Genomic DNA, 23,184 nt, shown 5'->3' with positions numbered 1-23,184 from the left:
CCCTGGCAAATCGGTTAGCAGGGGTGATTTCATTTCTTGGGTGTAAGATATACTGGGGCTCGGAAGTCCAAAGGGGACGTTAATAGAATGCAAAGTGTTTAGTAGTCCCTCATTAAAAATTGATTTTGTTTTCAACGCTCTGAGGACGGAACAGTGAAGTTGGAAACTGTGCTTGTAATTGGGAGCAGGTCTCCTGCCAGATTCTAACAGCTTCAAGGGATATCCAGTTTTAGGTTTACAATACTACATTCTGGCTCATTGAAATTGCATCTAAACGTTGCCAGAATGTGTCATAAACTACAAAATCTGTACTGAGATATATCGACATAATGGCTCTGTAGCCTTAAGTCAGAGGGCTTGGGGAGCAGCATTTGTTCTCAGCAGGATCATTCTTGCTTTGTCTCCCAGAAGACTTGGGGCACCTGGGACAATTATCATTCATGGGATTCCAACCCTGGTCTGACCAGTTCGCTCAGCTACTTAGGACACCATGCTAAAGGACTCTAGACACAAAGCATCTTCTTTCAGATCCTCCATTGACCAAGCTCTCTCTTGCCTCTGAGCCTTTGCGCGTGATATTCCCCCGGCCAGGAACCCTATTCTCCTGGCTGATTCCTAATCTATCCCTCAATTTACAGGCTGATTTTTCATGGACGGCTTCCCTGACCCCTCAGACTGGGCTCCTTGGTAGCTGTTTTAGTCCATTTGGGCAGCTGTAACAAAAATGCCATAGACCGGGTGTCTTAAACAATAGACATTTATTTCACACAGTTCTGGAGGCTGGGAAACCCAAAATCAAGGCAGAGTCAGTGTCTGGTGAGGGCTCACTTCCTGGTTCACAGATGGCTGTCTTCTTGCCATGTCCTCACGTGATGGAAGGCACGAGGGAGCTTTCTGAGGTCTCTCTTGCAAGGGCACTGATCCCATTCGTAAGGACTCTGCCTTCATGACCTAACTGCCTCCTAAAGACCCCACCTCCTGATACCTTCACATTGGGGGTTAGGATTTCAGCATATGAACTTGAGGAGGACACAAACATTCAGTCCATGGCACTAGCACTTATCAAAATTGTAACTTAAAACTTCTGTTTCGTGCTTGATTGGAGCTGTAACTTCTCAAACTATAATGTGCACACGAATCATCTGAGATTGTGTTAACGCGCAGATTCTGCTCCAGCTGACCTGGGGTGGGGTCTGAGAGTGTGCATTTCTAACAAGCTCCCGGGTGACACTGATGCTGCTGGCCCATGGACCACACCCTGAGAGCAATGGCACCCACCTCTCTCAATCACAGTTCAGTGACAGAAGAAAGCCTGCCAGAAAATGAGTTGAGCTACTATCTTCTCAGTTCTCCTAAGGATGGTGCTTAACTAGAAGCACTGACTAGAAGTTAGTTCCTTAAACATCTTGTATGCCTTAAGGCAAGGTTTTTCAACCTCCATACTGTTGACATTTAGGGTTGGATAATTCTTTGTGGTGAGGGGCTGTGTATTGTGGGATGTTTAGCAGCATCCCTGGCCTCTGCCCTCTAGATGCCAGTAGCACCATCCCCCAATTGTGACATCCAAAAAGATCTCTAGAAATTGCCCAAGGTCCCCTGGGAGGCAACATTGCCCCTACAGGCACTACTGCCTTAGGACATTAGGGCATCATCCTCTGGCATGCCCATCTGAGAAGAGTGGGAAGTCAAGGAAAGTGTTTTGCCCATGGCTATGGTCCCGTTGTCTAGCACAGCGCTCTGTACATGGCGGACCCTAAATATGCATTTGATGATTGACTGACTGAATGAATGAAAGAAAATAAATAAATGAAAATGAACTCCCAAATCCTGCTTGGCTGGTGGGTGAACAGAACTGCCTTCAAACAGTCTCCAACCTCCGCCCCTCTCTACCCCTCAAAAAACAGTAAAACTTAGTGGGCCAGTTGTCATCCAAGGCACAATTTTTCTAAACGTAGCATTTTCCAAAGTAAATATCCTTTTGAAAAAAAAAAAAAAATGAAGCTTCTTGCTTGAGATCTTTTTTTAAAAGTCTCCAGTGACTAAAATCCTCTTACAGTAAGTACCCAGAGAGTTGCATTTGCTTAAAGAAAAAAAAAAAAAATGCCATTTTTAGTCTCAAGTGTAGAAAGTACTTGAAAATCATATACTTTTTTTCTTTTTGCATCTGACTGGGCAAATTATAAAATGGTAGAATTAATTTTTGTTCTAGATTGATTCTAAAACTCCATCTCAGACTGAGGCCTCATGGATAAAGTAACATCAGGAACTTATTTGGAAAAAAAAAAAAAATCCCTGTAGTTAAAAACACCATGAATTCGAGGAAAAAACAGTAGTTGTAGGGTTTGGGAGGGGGGAGGGTTAATCTTATATGATTTCAAGAGGAAAATTGCAAATAAATAAAGACAAATCTGCACCTTGCTCAAAAGCTATGGACTGGGGTTCTATTAAGAAAAAAAGTGAATTCATTCAATTTGCTTGTTTCTACACACTCAGAGACTTGGAGACAAGTTTTCAAACCAAATTGCTACGTAGAAAGCAAAGCTGACCTCTCCCCCTTCTCTTTCAAACTTTGGGCAACTGGGATTTGGAGCACTGAAGAGGTTTCTGGAAAAGGATACGGTGGTGGTGACATTCCAGTGCTCTTCTAAGTATTATCCTTCTTTACTTAGTAGAGGCAGAAAATCTTCTTTATCTTGTGTGCTTACTCTGCAATTAACTGGTAGTGGCTGTATGTGTGTTTTTCGGAAAACAGTGCTATGATCGGTTGGTGATGTCTGCCATAGGCAGAGGAGTGGAGAGTTGTGGTGAAATAGCTGAGTATTTGCCATTTCTGGATACTCATATGGTCTTCTCTATCGTAGGTGTTTTAGGAAAAGGAGAACATCAAGGAGAAGGCGCTGCACATCTGAGCATGATGTGTCTCACTCCATGTCGCAGAGACACACCAAGACAATCTTTCAATTCAAGAAAGCTCCCAAGACAGACGTGACATAGAAATGCACTTCTGGGGGACATTTCCCTTCCTCCTCTGGACATGTTGGAAGAGGATACCATATGTGTGATCCCCCGTCTCAGGGTCAGTATGGCCAGGACATGCCGCTTCCCCCCATCCGGTTACCCTACATTCGACTCTGTCGCCGAATGCTGCCGAAACAACACATCCTCCTTCCTTGGAATAAAAAGGTCTTTTCATAAGACTTATTAAGTCTGAATATTAATCATATTCATCATTATTCAGTCTGCTTGTTGTCCACAATATTTAAATGAAGGGAAATGGAAAAAGACAAGTTTAGGATTTTCAAGACAATGATGAGTAAGTAATGATGGGGAAGAGAGCAACAGTGACCATAAAAAAAGAGTGAAAAAAAAGAATCCACAAATAGACTCAACTTTCAATATTAGTCTTTATTTCAAAAATAAGGGGAAGGGTGATTAAAGAGATGAATTCACATTTGAATAGAGTCCAAATGACTTAAGAATTATTCGGATTCAAGTATTTCAGTTGGACAAGGAATGATATTAGAGTTATGTGATACATTAGGGGCTAAAATGAAATGGAAATATCTCTTTCATTTAAAAGCAATTTTCTGGCCTTTGTGGTCCTTGAGAATTTCCTAGGTTGTGAATGCCAACCACCATCCTCCAGCTTTGTTTTGGACACAGGGACTCCTATTTCAGACCCATTCTGTTTGGGGGGAAAATGGAGTTGGTATTCGTGAGAGCTCCTTTTTAAAATCATGTGGCTGTGAGGGAAGGCTTTCCACGGAGCGCTGAGAGATCAGTAATTTTGAATCCAAATTAGAAAGTTTAGGTAATAACAATATAGCAGAATCACATCTGAGTTTGGCGCTGGCTTCAGAACCTCCCCCTCATGGAAGATACCCACATGAGGTCCATCACTGATTAGTGGGGCAAACGTGCAAGTGCTAGCTTGGGAAGACAGGAAGCAGGTGGCCCAGCATTTCTCCACCACATCTCAAAAGCTGAACGTATGTGACGGGACCCATCAAGCAAGATTTAACTATAAACCCAGCAAATATTTATTCAGCACCCACTTTGCGCCAGGCCCCGTACTAAGGACCCTTACATATGGCACCTCATTAATCTCCCCACCCCACCTCAACCTCCAGCCTCGACAAGCAGAACCATCCATGCAGACTCCTTCATCTCTCATTCCTGAATGTGGATTTGATAGTTACCTTACAGCAGGGTTTCTCAACCTCAGCACTGTTGGCATTTTAGGCTGGATGATTCTTTGTTTTGGGAGATTGGCCTGTGCATTGTAGGATATTTAGCAGCATCCCTGGCCACTGCCCACTAGATGCCAACAGCATACCCCATCCTAGTGATGACAACCAAAAATGCCTTCTAAACATTGCCAAACGTTCTCTGGGAGAGCAAAATTGCCCCCAGTTGAGACCCTCTTCCTTAGAGACAGAATGATTTGAATCCTCGGGCAGCTGTAGATAAACATTCCTTTTATTCCCTCCTATGGTCTGACTCAGTGGTTTTCAAACCTTAGTGGTTTATACACAACACCATATATACCCAACTTTATGGGCAGGGCATTTTCAAGGCTAACTTGACTGCATCCTTTTTTGCCTTATGTGCTGACATGAGAACCTAAAGCCTCCTTTAAATTTAACACCACTGGTCTCCTGAAGAGCCCTGCAGTGATCACAAAGATCTTTCCAGCACAGAATCTCCCTCATGCCCAGGCCTTTCCCATGAAGCCAAAGGTGACAACTGCCATTATTGAACACTTCCCCTGGTGTCCCACCATCTCACTAAATCCTCACGTCGACACCATCAGGTAGGTACTTTTTCTGCCCCATTTCAAGAGGAGACACTGAGGCTCACACAGGTTAAATAACTTGTCACAAATTACACAGCTAGTAGATGGTGGAACCCACTTGATGCCAAGCTGTATGGCTTTTCAAAAGAAAATATGCACAGCATACACTCAATAACTATTAGTGACTGTTTACTAGTGGGAAACAAATCTAATTTGATCACGAGCAGTTATTCAAAATTCTTTCGCTGAATGGAAGAAGCCTGATTGGATTGCCCAATCCTCCTAACCTCATGGCTAGCAAGGACAGGGATATTCAGGATATATACGTATATATACCCCAAACTGTGTTTCTCTTCTAAAACACAAAACAGAAGCTACCGAAACATGTATTAACTAACTGTCAAAATAAAATAGATCATTTCCTTTGGAACTATGGAAAGACTGGAGTCTTGGCAGGTACTATAAAATAATCACCATCATACTTGTCACATCGTAGTATCATTACACGTTTGCTACTACGTTTTCCCACATGGCTGAGTGCTTCTTGAGGTCAGGGACCAACTTACTCATATCACTAGACCCTGGTCCCATACTACAATTGTTGAGTTAGTGAATAATACATGAATACACTTTTTAACCTAACACGCATACTTTATCTCCATTCTCTCAGTAATCGTGGGCGGCATATATTTTCAAGAGCCTCTTTTTCACAGGAAGAGACTGAAGTTGAGAAAGATAAAGTGACCAGTAACAAGGTCACCCTGTGGAAAACTGTGGACTCAAGCCTCAGGCTTTGAACCCCAGATCTCATGCTTTTTTACAATAAGGGCTTCCAAGGTAAAGGTGGGTTGGGAACCCCAGGTGCTAGCATTGCCCCTGACATCTAACGTTTCTGAACTGTCTTACTATGAAGCAAATTAAACATAGGGAAATTGCTTCCTACAAGCCTTTAATGTTCATGGATTCAGCCTCACATTGCTTGTGGAGAGAAAGAGAGAACAATGTAACAAGTACAGGTAGTTCTCATAGCAAGCTATGGGATGTGGGCATGTCCGTGGTGACTTTTGGGTGGGACAGGCGGATGGCTGATCCCTTGATTCCCAGTCTCAGGAATTATCAGCCTCTTCTCATATGTGGCCTTTGGCTGCCCTGAGTGGGAGTCCAGTGTTTATAAATGCTTTAAAGTATTTAAGGGTCATCATTTCTCATCCAATCTGACCCGTAGATACAAGGATATTGCTTCTTCTGGTACTAAACCAAAGAATAATGTGGGATAAACTGGCTGGGCAGAACTTACTGTATTGAGAGATGGTCTGTGGATGACCAACGTGGCTGCTTCCTAAGGGATTTTTGAGGGATGCATGTGACTATCACCAAATATGCCGATTTCTGATCCCAAGATATACCTGAGAATTATTGGGAAAACATCAAAACCAGACCTTACGCAAGAGATCTATGAAGACATAAAACAAGAAAGAAAGACAACTTTGATATTTTTTTGAGTGCTAGGCATTGTTCTATGAAGTTTATATATACTAACTCATTTAATCATCAAACATGCCTATTTGGTAGGTACTATCATTATTATTCTCATTTCACAGATGAAAAAACTGAGGTATAGAGAGATTCCATAATTTGCCCAAGAACTTAGCTAGGAAGTGACAGAACCAGTATTTGAACCCCAAGAGACTGGGCCATCTACACTAAACCACATTCCTTTCTCCCCAGCTAGGCAGTGATCCCCAGGAGACTTAGATTAGAGTTCTTCATCTTTCTGTTTCCCCCAAACCTGACCCTAAGAATTCAATAAAGCTTGTTTTGACGTAAATCAACCTCTTAGATTGTTGACTGTCCTTTAAAACATTTTGACAAGGCAAAAAGAACAATTACGCAGGAGCTCAACATTTCAAGCAATCTATAGCTTGGTAAACACACCACAATGAGTGGAAACAGGGTGGTGAAATGAAATATAAATAGCCTTACCATTATCTGCAGAGCACATTATAATGCATAACAGTGGCTGGTCTGCTCTCTATAGAAAACACAACCTCTTTGCAATGTTTTGTTTGTGTTACTGTTTCTGTTAGTGTGAAAGGATTACAAATAAAGAGTTAAATATTTTAGTGAGAATTCTATTAATTGAGCCAGGAGTTGAATGTGGGCCTATATTTGTCCTAACTCTGAAAAATGCATTGCAAAGCCCAATCGTGTATGCAAGGTAGCAGGGGAAAGGCTTAGCCTACTCAAGACAGCTGTTTTCAAGCAAGTTGACAACCACTTTGCCAGGGTTCCTTTAATGAGCTAATTGCAAAGGGCTCTTAGGTGTTCACTGCAGCCAGTCCTGGAGGAGCTCTACTTAAGAAACACTGAATGAGTCATTAGCACCTGAAATACTATAAACACTATAGACTCTTAGAACTTAAAATGAAATGAATGTATCTGCCACTTCAGACTGATCTTCTGGAGCGGTCAGGACTTTTTCAATTGCAAGCAGCAGAAAACCAACTCAAATTGGCTTAAACAGAAAGGAATGTTTGTTAGCATTAGGCAGGGCTGAATCCCTGTGCTTAAAGGATGTCAGCAGGAATCTGACTTTGTCGTTTCCTGGCTTTTCTTCCTTTGTGTTTGCTCCATTCTCAAGCAGGCTTCCCCTAAATGATGTTAAAGCCATTCCTGGCAGTTCCAGCTTTACATTCTACCAGCTTAGCATCCCAGTGGAAAGACAGCACTCTTGTTATCAATACTTCCACCAAAAAAAATCACAGGGCTAAGATTCTTTGGCTCTTATTGGCCCAGCTTGGGTCACATGTCCATCCCTGAGCCAATCCCAGTGGCCAGAACAACACTGTACTCTTATTAGTCAGGACTGGATCATGCCTACCTCTAAAGCCAAGACATGGGCAGGCCCACTTGGAGCCACAAGGATCAAGGGAGACAGGAGCATTTTCCCAGAGAAGTATCCAAATTCTGATTCCAGACAATGGGGGCAGGGGTACAGAGAGGGTGGATGGTGGGCAGGCAAAACCAATGAATGTCCTTGGAACCTTCTCCCTAAATTATCTCCAACAAGCAAGGTGTTATCAAGCAGAGAAACTTTACAAGCATAATTTAGATATTTGCTTAGATATCTGAGGTTTAAAATGTGACCTGTATTGGCTGCAACATTTTGGAAATGGTTTTCTGCAAATTGCACTCACCCACATGACTTGAAGTTTGGGGGGGTTTCTTTCTATCTTTCTTTCTTTTCTTTTTTTTCTAATTCTTGGATCTAGTCTTTAAAAAAAGAGGAACAGAAATGCCACAGAATGATTCAAAACAGACAACTCTGAGAGCAGACAGAGATGGCAAATTAACACACTGTTGACACTCCTCTGGTCCTGATGACACTTCTTATGTTGAATAATATTCTCAGGGTTCCTTTCTGCCTCTCCATTTTTATGTTATCCACTTTGCTCCTAATTACAAAAGCAATATCGACCTAATTCAGAAAGAATTGAACACATCCAGAAAGCACCACAGTGAGCATACTCACACATATACACCATTTTAGTTAGAAATACCATCATCCACCATTTTAGTTAGAAATATCTACTTAATGAGTACCTTGCCCTAGGTATAGTCCAGGAACCATCCTAGCCCCATTTCACAGATGAGGAAACTGAGGCTTACAGCATTCCAGCTGATAAGTAGAACTGGAAACTGAATCTGATCTCCAAGCCTTCATCCTTATCCCCTCTATTACTCCTCCACTCTATCCTATTACCCAAAGAGTTCCAAAATTAACCTTACAAAAAGGACATATTGTTCATAATGTTTTATGGCCTGCTTTTTCATATACCACTTTTGCCCATGTTATTTAATATGCTTCTATGCAATTTTTTTGGACTGATTGAATCTGTCATATGGATGTGCCATAATTTACTCAACTAATTGCTGATTATTGGACATTTAGGTTACTTCTAATTTTTCAGGATTATATTAAATGTTAGAGTGAGCCACCTTGGAGGAACATTTTCAAATACATCTCTGATTACGTCCTTAGGATAAATTCCTATAATTGCTGGATCAAAGGGATTGGGTATTTTTAGTGTTTTAGTGTATTGCCAAGTTGCTCTTTAGGAAGGCAGGCCCAGTGTACAATCCCACAGCAACATTTGAGTTTCTGTTTTTCCACTCTGTCCCATTATGCCTCTTCGTCAGAGATTACTAGTCCTTAGCTAATTGTGCCTCCCACCCCCTGTAATGGGGAATGGGGGGCTTTTCAAAGTATAAATTGTTTAATAGTATTCAAATGGTTTAATGAAAATGCAGCAGTAAAAATCTGTCAGTAACAGTTTGCATCCCTATCATCATTACTGCTTGCGCTGGGAGAGTTCATAACCCGTTTTCCCCCAGCCTGTGGGACTGGATCCACAGTCTTGGCACAGGGCTCTGGCCAATACCATTAAGGTAACTCTGGTTATGAGTCAGGAGTTACGCACTGGCTTCAGTAAAGGAGGATATGAGGCTGACCTGCTACAATGATCCTAGCTTATGACCGTGAGTGTTATGCTGACATGGCGCCCGTCCACCCAACTTCCCTTTGTATGGAAACAGCCATGCTTTGAGGAGCCACTGTCGTCTATTTTGTGTCCCATGGTGGGTCCTGTAATGTAGCTGGACTCAAAACACAAGAGAATCAGACATCTTTGGGGGATTTGAACTTGAAGAAGTGAAACAACTGAAGGCAAGTGGAGAGAGCTGAGTCCATTGGTGGGAAGGCAAGACTCTGTAGCCCAAGATTCCATGGCTCTATGTCAAGCCCAGGCTTGGAACATCAGAGTAGGTGCTCAGTATGTGTTTGTTGTTGAATGAATGAATGGATTTGCTTACAACGGATCTCTTTTTATACTGTGTTCAGTACTCCTTCCTCCTTTTTCTGGTAGCAGCACCCCCAATGGGTAATTCTAAAATGTAGTTTTAGCAGGAAGAAGGTAGATTCCACTTTGTATGAGTTGGTGCTGTCCCCTAGACCCACCTGAACTGGGAGGTAAAGTATAAACACTTCAGCCCTTTGGGCCTCTCCATGGTGTGAGGCCAACATTCTTTTTCTTCTTCTACACACTCCTCCTTGGCTTATTCCCATTTCCAGGTTGTGCCCTGTACTTTCCATCCTTTGTGTGTTTACTCTGTTTCTCAAGTCCAGCATGTTCCTCCCTCTGTCTCTCCCTATGGAAATCCTACAAGCCCGTCACGAAGGCCACCTTTTCCAGGAACCTTTTCCTGATCTGCCTTATTTTATTTTCTTCAAACCTAAGGCTCCCTTACTTGTTTATGTGATTATGGTCTGTCTTCCCTACCATGAGACTCCTGGGGTGAGATCTTGTCTGTCTTGTTCACAGCTGCATCCCCAGCTCCTAGAACAGAGACTCAGATATTGTAGGGACTCAAAAAACCTGTCTCAACTGACTCAGTCTTGGGGATGTCACGTAAGCAAGGCCAGTGAAAGATTTCACCCAGGAGTTGGGTGCCTGCCCAGTCATCTGGTGGTCATTGGTCATGGCTGAGGGCTGCAGGTCTGCTTTGGTCCACCCTCTTCCTGGGACCCAGGGGCTCATCTCTTCTTTAATTCCAGAACTACCCTACAACCTTCTAATCAATTATTTCTTTGTCCATGTGACTGTTTCTGCTCCTCCATCACAGAACCCTAACCATATACTGATCTTAACTGAGGCTCATTTGCTCATTTGCAGAGGAGGAAGCTGAGGCATGGGCTTGCCCCACATCCCAGAGCCAGTATCACTTGTGGGCTTTGAGGAGCTTTTCCTGAGTTCCTGTTGAGCTTGGCTGGTCAATAGCCAACTCAGAACAAGACGCAGCTCTTTTACTCTGTTTTCCAAGTGCCCACCCTTTTGTTGGCAGCCTGACCTCCACCTGGTAGTACGGAAGTGAGTGTAATCCTCGGGAAGCAAAGGACCAGGTAGGAGGTGCTGCATGCCATCTGGAAAGGTGAGGACTGAATTTGTTCCTTGGTGGCTTCCATAACTGAAGGAGACACAAAACCAAGCCCCTCTCTTCTTCGGCTTGGGTTCCTCCTGGCTCCTACACCTATCAATCAAGGTCCATCTGATGTTCTGGGTCCACATGCCCTTAGCCCCCTTCCATGCTCCTGTCAACTCTGATTGGACGCTACAGAATTTATGACATAATGTTGTGATGATTTGTTGACCTGCCATCTGTCAAGACTCATGTCTTAGCATCATTCATTTATCAAATATTTATTGAGCACCTACTATGCATGGCCTTGTTCTGGAAAGTTGGGATATATCAGATCCCTGCCCTTGTCAAGCTTACAGCAGGAGGAATAAATAATAAGTAACAGATCATAATAAATGAGCAAATAATCTAGTATATTAAAAGGTTATAAATCCTCTAGGAGAAAAAGTCGGACAAGGTAAGGAGATTAGGAAGAAGTAGAGGGGCAGGTTACAGTTTTAAACAGATTATAGGCATTCCTTGAGATGTTGTGGGTTCAGTTCCAGTCCACCACAATAAAGCAAATATTGCAATAAAGCGAGTCACATGAATTTTTTGGTTTCCCAGTGCATATAAAAGTTATGTTTACACTATACTGTAGTCTATTAAGTATTCAATAGCATGATGTCAAAAAACAATGCACATTCCTTAATTTAAGAATACTTTAGGGCTTCCCTGGTGGCGCGGTGGTTGAGAGTCCGCCTGCTGATGCAGGAGACATGGGTTCGTGCCCCGGTCCGGGAAGATCCCACATGCCGCGGAGCGCCTGGGCCTGTGAGCCATGGCCACTGAGCCTGCGCGTCCGGAGCCTGTGCTCCGCAACGGGAGAGGCCACAACAGTGAGAGGCCCGCGTACCGCAAAAAAAAAAAAAAAAGAATATTTTACTGCTAAAAAATGATAACAATTGTTTGAACCTTCTGTGAGTCGTGATCTTTTTGCCAGAGTCACATAAAAGATCACTGGTCACAGATCACCATCACACACACAGTGATGAAAATGTCTGAAATATTGTGAGAATTATCCAAATGTGACACAGAGACACGAAGTGAGCCAATGCTATTGGGAAAAATGGCGACTACAGACTTGCTTGATGCAGAGTTGCCATAAACCTTGAATTTGTTAAAAAAAAAAAAAATTGCAGTATCTGTGCAGCACAATAAAGCAAAGCACAGTAAATGAGGTCTACCTGTACTCAGCCAGCAGTGGCCTCACTAAGGAGAAACTGGAGGAAAGAACAGCTGCTGCGTCACACGGGTGCCTGGAGTAAGGGTGTTGCGGGCCCATAAGTGCAATGTCCCTAAGTGAAGAGCTTTAGAATCCAGCAGATCGGGGTTCCAATTGCTAATGCTCTACTTTCTGTCTGTGTGAGCTTGGGAAAGTTAATTAACCTCTCTGAACCTCAGTTTCCTTATATGGGAAACGGATAAAAATTAGATAATACCCACAAAGCAGGTGGAACAGAGCTAATACTCAGTAAGTGTTAAAAACAGGCCCTGCCCAATCCCAGAGATATGGGAAATAACCACAGGAAAGTCCGAGGTAGCAGCGGGCAGTAAAGCGAGATGATTAAGAGCATCAGCTGTCATTTAGTAGCCCTGTGACCTTGGGCTAGTTTATGTAACCTCAGTCTCCTGGCTTTTAAGTGGGATAATAATAGCAACGACATCAGACAGTCATTGTGAGGAATCAGTGAGCGAATCCTGGAACGTGCTCAGGAGGTGGGCTTGGCTCTGAAGAAGCACTTAATGAATGGCAGCTATTTTTTGGCCAAAACCATGGGGAGAGAGGCTTTCTTTTCTCCGTAGGATTGCTAAACTGGTAGGATGTGAGCCGGGAGCTGCTGGGGGCCAGCTGTGGGAGGTCCCGCCTGCAAAGGAAGCCAACCCAGAGAAGGCAGAGCTGAGAGATGGACAGAAAGTGACGACTTTTTAAAAAATGTAACTTTAAAAACTACCCCCCACCCCCAAATTAACCCAAAAAACTTACTACCAGGGGCTTGCACCATACACGCATTTAACTTATGCAAATCCAATTCTACGCGCTTGCCTTGGTGGTGTGGAAGTGAGTGCAGTCCTCAGGAAGCGAAGGGCCAGGTACGAGGTGCTGGGTGCCCGCTGGAAAGGTGAGGACTGAATTTGTCCCTCAGTGGCTTCCGTAGCCGAGGGAGGCGCCAAGCCAAACCCCTCCCTTCTCCCCTCCGGTTCCCAACCATCCCAATGTTCAACACCTTCGGATGCCCTTTTTAAAACCTCTCAAAATCTCACCGATCTGCTCATGAAACAATTGCTTGAAAGAAGGGATAACAACAGAAAGCCACTATGAAAAGGAATTTTTTTTTTCATTTCACTAGCACTGAAAATCTAGTCATATGTCTTTGTGTGGGAGGTATTGTGTATTCATTCTATGGACAACTCCAGCTGCACTTCGGACGTGCAGGCCCTCGCTGTGACTCTGGAGCCCACCCCCCCAGACGTCTGTCGCCTGGAGGTCACAATGGAGCCGTTCTCAGTTTGTGGCCTGCAGCCCACTGAGAGGGTCTGCTGCTGCCTCCTGAAGGCCATGACCTGGTCCCGAAAGGCCATCTCTTCTTCTGGTTCTTCCGAGAAAGTAACAAGTACATCCATGGATTGTCAGCTTTATGCATGACTAAGTGCCACTTTCTAGGAAACTACTAACTGAGTTACTACAATTTACTACTCCTAACTAAAATTAGTCTGTTACTAGGCTTTACTAAGAATTCAGCTGCAGCGTTCTTCTTGGAAGCCTGGCCCCTGCTCCATGTTTGCCAACATTGTAAAACTCCTACTGCACAAATCAGAAAGTGGGAACTGGTGATGGAGATGGGATGAAGGGTCTTTGGCCATGCCTAAGTGAGCCAAAGGTCAGAAGAACTTGAGAGCCACTCTTCCAGGATCTGGAAATTCAGAAAGCCCCTCTCTGGGGTGCTTTAGTGCTCCCACAACACATTTCAGTAACCCTGACATTTCCAGCTGCTCCTACATCATACTGACTCCACACATTTAAACCATGAGTTACCCATACAACACGTTTTAGACAACAAGTATCCATAAATAACATTAAAATTCCAGTTCTGACCTCCAGATACCTAAGCCCTCCTTCATACATTTAATAAATACTCATTAAGACTTTAAAATGTATAAGGCATGTGTTAGTTCTGGGGCATTACAGGGATAATTGTCTGTCACATTCCCTGTCTGCATTAAGCTTACAGTCTGGTGTCAGAAAAAGACATGACACAAGTGAACGGCAAAGCAGTTATACAATTCTAGGGGCTTAAAATACTAAACAAGGCATTGAAGTAGAGAATAGCAGGGGAGGCTCTATTTAAACACCGCGTGTCAAGGACGCTGTTATCACCCAGGCTTCTGTGGTTGCAGGCAACAGAAAATGATGCTGGAATTTGGTTGGAAGGATGTGAGGTGGCTCACAGAAGCAATGGAAAAACTAGACAAGGTGTAGGAAGAACAGGAACCAGGGAAATGCTGGGGATCTAGGGTGCAAGATTGTCTCATAGACAGGATTTATGAGGGTTGACCATTTCCCATTCCTGGTTCATTTGAGTCAAGGGCCCCTCCCTTGCTGAAGAAGTAGGAAAAGGGCAGGACACCTTGACTGACAGTTGTTCCAAGACCACATGGAACGGGGGGGGAGGGAAATAGGGGTTCTATGGCAGATCCCATTGGCTGGCCAGACCAATATACATCTCCACCTCCTTCCCTTCTGCGTGTTTCCATTGTCAAAGGTAATGCAAGCTACTTCCTTGCCTTCCCAGCCTCCCTTGCAGGAAGGGGTGGCCATATGACACAGGTCTGGCCAATGAAACAAGCTGCTGGGGGTCAGGTAGAGGGTTCTGGAAAAACTTTTGTTTCTGAATAAAAAGGGACAGAAGTTGCCAGTACCACCACTTCCCACTTCTTCCTGGTTGGAATGTGGAAAAAAAGCCTGGAATGGCAGCCATTAGCCTTCTTAACAACCATGAGAGAAAGCCCAAGAGGATTACAGACATACTGGTCTGGATATTGCTGTGTCGCCAAACAAACTCTGGAATCACCTGAGACCTTGTTTTGTGAGAAAAATAAACCACTTTTTTTTTTTTTGCGGTACGCGGGCCTCTCACTGTTGTGGCCTCTCCCGTTGAGGAGCACAGGCTCCGGACACGCAGGCTCAGTGGCCATGGCTCACGGGCCCAGCGGCTCCGTGGCATGTGGGATCTTCCCGGACCGGGGCACGAACCCATGTCCCCTGCATCGGCAGGCTGACTCTCAACCACTGCACCACCAGGGAAGCCCCTAAACCACTTTTTTTAAGCTATTGTTTGCCAGGCATTCTCCTGTTACTTGCAGCCAACTATATTTTCAGAAAATTGTGGTAGATTGTATCACTGTTCCCAACCATTTGCTCCCTTCCCTATAGCAAGATTATACATCCCTGTCCACTGCCACGTGAATTGCAGTCCCTCCCAGAGGTGTTCTATCCTTCCCCATCCTGACAGACTTGGACATGTGACTTATTTTGGCCAATGGAATGTCAGCAGATATGACCGTCTTTCACATGCCAAATCCAAACTAAAAGCTTTAAGAGAGATTGTGCATTTCAGTTGTTACCTGCTGTTTCTGTCAACCGCAAGGCAACTTGTCCCAAATGCAGGCTGCTCCTTCAGCCTGTGTCCCAGAATGAGAGATGCATGGAGCTGAGCTGCAGCAGCTGAAATGGGCCAAACCTGAAATAAATCTTTGTTGTTGTAAGCCACAAAATTTGGGGCTGTTTGTTACTGCAACAAAACTGACCAATACACTGAAAATGATGCTGGTACCCCAAAATTGGTATGGATGTTGGGCAGGCAAAATTAATGGGTATCAACTATTGAAAACCTTGCTGAGAAAGTGACCAAAAATGCTGAGGCCTAAAGCTTGCAAAGTAATCAGCCAGTCAAAGAATCAGGTGAAGTGTTCTAGGTCCGAGAATCACATGCTCAAAGATCTGAAGTAGGAAAGCACCTGGCATTTTTTTTTTTTTTTTTTTAGCACCTGGCATTTTTTAGGAATTGAAAGAAGGTCAGCATGGCTGGAACATCCTCATTCTTATTACTTACTCTGTTTCCATTTTATCTATTTTCAAGCTTTTAGCTTGGACTCATGTTTCTGGTACCACTCTCATGTCCTTGGACTTGCTGACCCAACTCAGATTCACTCTCCTTGACCATCCACTTCTCTGAGGACTCAGCTTTCAGTTGTCTCTGGCTCATCCCACTCTTAGTTACTTGGAATATCATACTTGCCCATTCCAGTTCTGACCCCATGAACAAAACCCCAGCCTGAATCCAGTGGAGACCCTCTGAAAACACAAGGCCAGGCATCAGACAAGGTGGACTTTCTCCCCATCTCACTACCCAGGCTCATTTTGTGGAGCTCCAATTCAGCACCAGGGAAGGAGAAATCCTTCCACATATCTCTTAATTAGTGGCCACACACAGCTCGTTAAGCTTAATTAATGAGCCTTTATCAACTTATTTCTGATGCCTTGGTGTAAAGTTGAATTCTATGTGCAGGCTGGGAAAACAGATGGGTGGGTGTGTCTGCATGGTTCTCAGACGTAAGTTGAATTCCTGGTGGGCACTCATTGGATCTTCAGTTTAAAACAGTCAAAATCCCAAGCTTATTAAACTGAATAAAAAATCTGCTCCTAAATCCTATGAAACTGATTCATTTTAAGATACCTTCCTGCCCAGAGGTCCCATTGCTGAGGTCCTGCCTCCACCCTGCCGTGGAATGCTTCCCAGTGGCTTTCTGTTTCTCAGGAGGCTTCTCAGTTCTTTATTGATTCCCGAGAGAATTGTGTCTTTACAATAAATCTTGTATTGCTCGGGGGAGACTGAGTGAGTCTCTGTTTCTTACCTTCAGACTAGACCACCTGCTTTCAATTTTGCCCTCAGTTGTGTTATCCAGTAGAGCCCAGAGTGTCATTATCTGGAGAAGTACTGTCTGCCCACCCTAAGCTGATCCTTTGGGAGAGTGTTCAGCTTGAAGGTTTGGCTTTTTATCATAGTGGAGTCAAGGTAAGCCTAGTAGAGAAGAGCTGAGGAAGGATAGGGAAGTGGAGACATGAAATGGAAACATGACAATGGAGGCTGCTGGATGGATGGAAGAGGCTGGCAGTGCTTCTAGAATTCAGAAACTGGGGTGACTGAGGGCCCAACTTCAGCCTTGCAAACATGTTTGTTTGGGCTGGAACTATGATTTTCAAACATTTGAGTGTAAATGCTTTGGGGTAGGAAAGCACTTTTGTTCACCATAGTCCTCACCACTCCCTATAATCTTCCATCCAATGCTTCCTTCCCTTGTCTGGCTTCTGCAGCCAGCTGAGATTACCATCTGTGCTTTATGTAAAAAAAAAAACCTGGTAAGAAAGGGTTAGAAGGACTCTATCATTAAGTCCAACCCTGACTTCACACTTGAAATCTTTCTACCAGAGTCCCTCCCACCTTATCAGCCTCTGTTCATCATTTTCATGCATCTAACGTGCTAAAGAGTTAGGTGCAAACCTGCGTTGAAAGCAAAAGGAGCATCTCACATTGTTTTGGACTCAATCACAGATGGAGAACTAATACTTCTCACCAGTTGCTGAAGCTTGAGGAGGAAAATAACCTCAGGTGTTCCCTTTGGAAGGGAGTAGGTTCTCAGTGGGAATCATTTCTGCCTCTGGGACCACCTGACTTCTCATGGGAGGAAAAGCCAAAAAATGCTTCTCTAAAGAGCAGGCAAAAGAAAATACACTTTGGGACGGCCATGATGGGGAAGCCTGGTCCAGGGACAGTGCAGAGGGCCGGGGGGGCAATGCGTCCAAGGCTGGTAAGAGACTCTTCAGCTGCATTCCCCAGCTCAGCCTGAACTTTCGACCCCATTGTCTACTCTAATTACTGGAACCAGCAGGATTAATTCCTCGACCTACTTTCCAGTCCTTTTTGCTGCCACAGAGGGATAAGGCCTCACTGGGTTTCTCTCTGTCATTTTAATGCGGCAGAGCTCACTGAGAAGTTACATGCAAACTCAAATTTGAACCAAAGGAGCATCTCATCTCTTGAACTGAAGAAAGTGCTCGGGATAGCTCCTTTTTAGCTGATTCTAACGTTCGGCTTCTCTAAAGTTACTCAACAAAGAGCAATCAAACACATGCAAAAAATCCCCTACTTTGAGAACAATGGGATATGGAGATAAAAACAAGGTATCATTTTATATCTACTAAATTAGCATAAGATTTAACCTGATAATAACAAGTTTTGGTGAGGTTGTAAGAAACCTATATGTTCACAAGTTGCTGGTTGGCACAGTTTTACAATACGGCAATATATACCAGGGGCCTTTAAAAACAGTGCTGTCCATTGATCCAGTAATCTCATTCCTGGGAAGTTATCCAAAGGAAGTGGTTCAAAAGAAGGAAAAAGCTGTATACATAGAGACCTTCCCGGCAGCACAGAGACAGGGGTGGCAAAATAACCTGTAGGCTAGCAAATCTATGGACAAAGTTCAGCCAGAGACCTGTTTTTATATGGCCAACAAGCTAAAAAAAAATTTTTTTTAAAGCATTCTGAAAAGATTGTTAAAACAAGCAAGCAAACAAAGGATATGTGAAGTGCAGACCCTGGAGGAAGAGAAAACTGGATGAAGACTGTAAAACAACACGGGGAAATGTTTATAATAAGCTTTGCAAAATATAAATGGAGTGCTTGCTATGATATCAACCATGTAAAAATATGTCATGCCATACAGAGGGGAAGATAAGGCAAAAAATGAAACCTGTTGTTCGGGAGTAATTTTAAATGATTTATTTTTCTTAAAAGAATTCCTTCTTATTGGAAACAGCCCAGATGCTCAAGGGTAGGGGGTTTATCATGTAAATGCTGTGTCCTTACGATGGAGTACTATGCAGCCATCAAGAATGGATGCTGTGGGTATGTACTTACTGAGATGGAAAGACACTCATGACATATGTCAAGTGAAAAGGCACGTTATACAGCAGTATGTGCAGTGTGATCTCATTTATATACAGGCACACCTCGTTTTATTGCACTTTGGTTTATTGTGCTTTGCAGATATTACATTTTTTACAAATTCGAGGTTTGTAGCAACAGTGCCCTTTTTCCAATAGCATTTGCTCACTTTGTGTCTCTGTGTCACAGGTTGGTAGTTCTAGCAATATTTTCAGCTTTTTTGTTATTATATTTGTTGTGGTGATCAATGAACTCTGATGTCACTGTTGCAAGAAGATTGACTTGCTGAAGCCTCAGATGGTGGTTAGCATTTTTTAGAAACAAAGTATTCTGCCACACACTCCACCCCCTCCTCACCACACCACAGGGCACCGCATGCGGGATCTTAGTTCCCTGACCAGGGATGGAACCTGTGCCCCCTGCAGTGGAAGCACGGAGTCTTAACTGCTGGACTGCCAGGGAAGTCCCGATAAAGTATTCTTAAATTAAGGTTTGTACATTATTTTTTTAGACATCATGCTACTGCACACTTAATAGACTACAGTATAGTATAAACATAACTTTTATATGCACCGGGAAACCAAAAGTTGTGTGTGACTTGCTTTATGGCGATCGATACTCGCTTTAGCACAGTGATCTTAGAACTGAACCCAAAGTATCTCGCCTTTACATTGAATACGGATCCATCTCTATGTATAAGGATGGAGAACAATCTGGAAGGAGAGACATCGAATATGTTTACAGCAGGTACCTCTGGGTGATGGGATTTGGGGTGAATTTTTTTCTTTTTGCTATTTGAAGATTTAGGGGTTTTTTTTGCAAGGACCATTTATTATTTTTAGAATCAGAAAGTATTCTCATAAAAACTTTTTTTTAATGTTAAAATGTTTTTACAGTAAAAAAGAAAAATGTGCCATTTACAACGCAGCCAAAGTCACAGGAATCTGAGTAAAAATGTCCCCTCCCAGCTGCTGGCCGCCTTGTAACACTGCCTCCACCTTAAATGCTACATCCTCCAGCCTAAGGCTCTCTGACACAGGCTTGAGGTCACGAGGGGACTGAGGCTCTTGCTTTGGGTTCAAAATTTAAGGTGACACCAAAAAACTCAGTGGTCACGATAAATATTTTAATACTGTATTTTTCAAAAATTAAAATTAATGGGAAAAATTCATAATGAACAAAATATTAACATTTTAAATAAAGACAGGATCAGTATGACTGATTTTTCCTTTTGCCTCAGGGCACAATATGGCTTGGCACTGCACTGTGACTATCCTTATTTAAAATGCTGATATGAGCTTCCCTGGTGGCGCAGTGGTTGAGAGTCCGCCTGCCAATGCAGGGGACACGGGTTCGTGCCCCGGTCCGGGAAGATCCCACATGCCGCGGAGCGGCTGGGCCCGTGAGCCATGGTCGCTGAGCCTGTGCGTCCGCAACGGGAGAGGCCACAACAGTGAGAGGCCCGCGTACCGCAAAAAGAAAACAAAAAACAACAACAAAAAATAAAATAAAATGCTGATATTGGGGAGGGGGAAGGGTAAGCTGGGACGAAGTGAGAGAGTGGCATGGACTTATATACACTACCAAATGTAAAACAGATAGCTAGTGGGAAGCAGCCGGATAGCACAGGGAGATCAGCTCGGTGCTTTGTGACCGCCTGGAGGGGTGGGATAGGGAGGGTGGGAGGGAGACGCAAGAGGGAGGAGATATGGGGATGTACGTATATGTACAGCTGATTCACTTTGTTGTACAGCAGAAATTAACACACCATTGTAAAGCAGTTATACTCCAATAAAGATGTTTAAAAATAAATAAATAAATGAAATGCTGATATTTTATTCATTATAGATTTGGGAGCATCGATTTTTATTTTTTAAAAATATCATATTAAAATATTACTTACCTTGATCCCAATTTTTTTGGCGCCCCCTTAATTGTATTGAAAAGCATTGAAATGTGCACTTTCAAAAGACCTTTAAAATATAAAAATTGTATCTCAGTGGAGCTGTTTAAAAACTGTGGCTGAAATTTGAATTTTATGTGATTTTCACATATCACAAAAGTATTCTTCTTTTGATTTCACTCCTCCAATTTATAGGTGTATAAACATCCTTAGCTCATGGGTGATACAAAATGGATGATAGTCCCAATTTGGTCCACGGGCCATAATTTGCTGACTCCTGAGCTAAAACGTGGGAAACACTTGACACAAAACCTGACGAGCAATGGTTTAAGCTTAAAGGAGTCCACTGGCCTCTCTGAGGCTGTTTCCTTGAACAGATGATGGGCTACCTGCCCATACCTATTGTATTAATACCTATAATACTTGGGGATAAGTTGGGGGAATACGGGCTATGCACCTAGAACAGAATTTCACTTTGGGGTGTCAAGATTGAGTTTCCCCACATAATCAGGAGCAGGGGTGCTGAGCCAGGCCCCAGGCAGCTCGCTCTGGAGGCCCAGGGGCTGCTGGACCAGCTCCGATCACTACTTCTGTTCTCATCACCCCTTTGTCTCATCTGCCATCCATAGTCCCCACTTCTCACTCATATTTCTCAGCAGGATTTGTAATGACTGTCCGAGCAGCCGCCACCTAGCAGCTTATCTGCTTCATTACTGTGTGACAGGGCCATAAAACTGCAGATAACTCTGGCTCTCTGGGTGGGAGGGAGGCTTCCTGATCAGACACTGGCTACAATAATTAACCACGTGGGGAAATAAAAACAAATATTAGACAGCGGATGCCTCATATGTGACCGAAAGCCCCTGACTCAACAGAGCCTGTGGGCTCTGCTGTTTCCTTATCGCTCTGCCTCCGCTCTCACTGCAGTTTTCCTGAAATTCTCACCACCCAACCTCCGGGATCGCCCCCCTGTGCCCTTTGAGTAGAAAACCCCATGTCTTAACGTTCCAGTTTTATTCAGCTTCACCTAGTTCTTCATGCCCCCAATTCTTCCACTTCAATCTGTCACAGCAGATCACCAAAAAGTAAAATGGATTAATGATGCCTCCATCATAGGCTTTTTGGGTGGATTAAACGAGGCAAAGTACATGAAGGGCCTGGCTTGGTGCCTGGTCCGTGGTGGGCCTTGGTGGACAGCTGTTAGTATCATTTCAGTAGATGTGTTAAATAGCAGTGCCTACGAGTCGCAAGCTTGTCCTTATTCCCAGGGGGTATGGACTGTCTATTGGTCAAACTTCCTCACCCCAAATGCAATCAATATCTTGCTGTACCAAAATGGTTCATAATCGATTTCTTTCATTCATTCATTCATTCATTCATTCAACAGTGAGGGGCTTCCGTACCATGTTAAGTAATTTGGACTCTTCTATAGGCACTGGAGGCATTGACATTTTTTTAAAGTAAAAAAACAACAAAAAGAGGGCTTCCCTGGTGGCGCAGTGGTTGAGAGTCCGCCTGCTGATGCAGGGGACGCGGGTTCGTGCCCTGGTCTGGGAAGATCCCACATGCCGCGGAGCGGCTGGGCCCGTGAGCCATGGCCGCTGAGCCTGCGCGTCCGGAGCCTGTGCTCCGCAACAGGAGAGGCCACAACAGTGAGAGGCCCACGCAAAAAAAAAAAAGAACAGACTTAGCAAAACCGTGTAACTGAACATCTAAGCAACAAAGCACTGTTCTATACAAGAGTGACATGGTTCCTGTCCTCAAGGAGCTTAAAGTTGAGAGGGGCAGCCAGGCACACATTTCAGGGAGCTCGCCGGAAAGAGGAATCAGTTCACCCTAAAGGTTCAGCCCTAGGGGCTTCTTAGAGGGGAAAGAGTGTGAGTTGCCCTTGAAGGATAAATGGCGGGGTGGCCCAGATGTGAAGGGGGCTCAGGCATCCAAATCCCAGCACAAGGGAAAAGTAGAGACGGTCCTTGTGATCTTGGCATATTGTTACACCGGTAGCTCCTCCTTCAATGTAGTTTGAAAGGCTTGCTAGGTCCCCGCCTTGTTTTGGTTAGACCCACAATGTCTAATTGGCTGCTGTGGGAGGCCGGGAGAGATGCTGAAGCTTTTCTGTCTTCAGTTTCCACATTTAAATGGTGGAGGTGATGAGAGAGCTCCACAGGGCTGTCATCGGGCTAAAATGTAACGACGCAGCAAAACATTTAGGGGCTAGTAAAAGCTAGATATTGTTATGTATATTTATCTTTACCAACTGCTCCCTCCTGCCTACTCCCCACCCACAGGCAAGAGAAGGGGAGATGGATGCTAGACAGTTACTAAATGATACTGACAGTTATCATTTCTTAATGAATATCTCTTGGGGAGGAGTCTGACTCCGGCCTTTTAGCAGCTTTGACAGCTGTGTAGAGCCTGTTAGTTGTTTACCCAATATCCATTCCCTCATTCTCCCTTGCTAA

The 23,184-nt window shown here is 43.8% G+C and overlaps 1 protein-coding gene across 4 annotated transcripts in view; it reads right to left on the bottom strand.

Moving 5' to 3' along the window:
- SPRING1 (SREBF pathway regulator in golgi 1) overlaps window positions 1–23,184 on the bottom strand; it is a 333,460-nt gene that overhangs the window by 22,472 nt on the left and 287,804 nt on the right. The window lies entirely within an intron of this gene.

The sequence above is a fragment of the Delphinapterus leucas genome, chromosome 14, assembly GCF_059928025.1.
Source record: "Delphinapterus leucas isolate spDelLeu-1000000601 "Yukka" chromosome 14, BTC_Dleu_Yukka2, whole genome shotgun sequence".
In the NCBI taxonomy this organism is placed as follows: domain Eukaryota; kingdom Metazoa; phylum Chordata; class Mammalia; order Artiodactyla; family Monodontidae; genus Delphinapterus; species Delphinapterus leucas.
Note: the sequence above shows the minus strand (reverse complement) of the source record. Positions and strands in the feature narration are given on the sequence as shown.